The sequence below is a fragment of the Rhincodon typus genome, unplaced genomic scaffold, assembly GCF_021869965.1.
Source record: "Rhincodon typus isolate 14 unplaced genomic scaffold, sRhiTyp1.1 hic_rhity00000053, whole genome shotgun sequence".
Taxonomy (NCBI): domain Eukaryota; kingdom Metazoa; phylum Chordata; class Chondrichthyes; order Orectolobiformes; family Rhincodontidae; genus Rhincodon; species Rhincodon typus.
The window spans coordinates 3,977-5,725 of record NW_025965691.1 but is presented as its reverse complement, the minus strand read 5'-3'; positions in this window follow the sequence as shown (position 1 = coordinate 5,725).

The following is a 1,749-nucleotide window of genomic DNA, read 5'->3' as shown; positions in this document are numbered from 1 at the left end:
GTTTATTGCGAACCGAAGGTAGGTGTTCTGCAAAGCGGTCCCCGACCTTCTGCTTGGTTTCCCCGATGTAGATGCCGCCACAACTGGTACAGTGGATGCAGTATACCACATTGGCAGATGTGCAGGTGAACATCTGCTTGATGTGGAAAGTCTTCTTGGGGCCTGGGATGGGGGTGAGGGAGGAGGTATGAGGGCAGGTGTAGCACTTCCTGCGGTTGCAGGGAAAAGTGCCGGCTGTGGTGGGGCTGGAGGGGAGTGTGGAGCGGACAAGGGAGTCATGGAGAGAGTGGTCCCTCCGGAAAGCAGATAAGAGTGGGGAGGGAAAGATGTCTTTGGTGGTGGGGTCGGATTTCAATTTTTGATGATGTTTTGATAAAATACGTATTTCACTCAGATCAGCACTTCAGAAGACTCACATCTCAACTACACCAAATGAGTTATTTTTTGATGTTTGTTTGACTAACATGCTATTTTCAGTGAGACAAGCACATCAGAAATCAAAAATGTCAACATCAGCAAATGACTCAACTTTTGATGTGTATTTGACAAACGTGCTTATTTCAGCGAGATAAGCATATCAGAAGACCAAAATCTCAAATTCAACAAATGACTCAACTTTTGATGCTGGTTTGACGAACGTGCTTATTTCAGCGAGTTAAGCTCTTCAGAAGGGTAAAATCTCAACTTTACCAAATGACACAACTTTTGATGCTGTTTGGTTTAAAATGCTTATTTCAGCGACTTAAGCTATTCAGAACACCAAAATCGGAACTTCACCAAATGAATGTAGATTTGATCATGGTTTGACTAACATGCTTATTTGATTGAGAGAAGTATTTCAGAATTGAAAAATCTCAACTTCACCAAATGAGTCAACTTTTGATGGTGTTTTGACCTCATGTGCTTATTTCGGCGAAATAAGCATATCAGAAGACGAAAATCTCAAAGTCACCAAAGGACATAACTTTCGATGCTGGTTTGGCTAAAGTGCTTATTTCAGTGAGATGAGCATAAAGAAGTCAAAAATCTGAACTTCATCAAATGACTTGATTTTTGATGCAGGTTAGACGAAAATGCTTATTTCAGTGATGGTGAAGACTAAAATCTGAACTTCACCAAATGACTCAATTTTTAATGATGTTTTTACTAACATGCTTATTTGATTGAGATAAGCCCTTCAGAAGTCAAAAATCTCAACTTCATCAAATGAATTAATTATTGATGCTGCTTTGACTAATATGCTTATTTCACTCAGATAATCACATCGAAAGACCTATATTTCAACTTCACCAAATGAGACGGTTTTTGATGTTGGTTTGAATGACATGCTGATTTCTGTGAGTTCAGCACGTCAGACGATCAAAATCTCAACTTCACCAAATGACTCAACTTTTGATGTTGTTTTGACTAACATGCATATTTCAGTGAGATAAGCACTTCGAAGGCAAAAGTCTAAACTTCCCCAAATGAGTTAATTTTTCATGCTGGTTGGATTAAAATGCTTATTTCAGCGAGTTAAGCACTTCAGAAGTCTAAAATCTCAATTCACCAAATATCATAACTTTTGATGCTGGTTGGTTTAAAATGCTTGTTTCAACGAGTTAATCTCGTCAGAACACCAAAACCTGAACTCCACCAAATGACTGTAGTTTTGATCATGGTTTGACTAAAATGCTTATTTGATTGAGAGAAGTATTTCAGAAGTCAAAAATCTCAACTTCACCAAATGACTCAAATTTTGATGTTGTT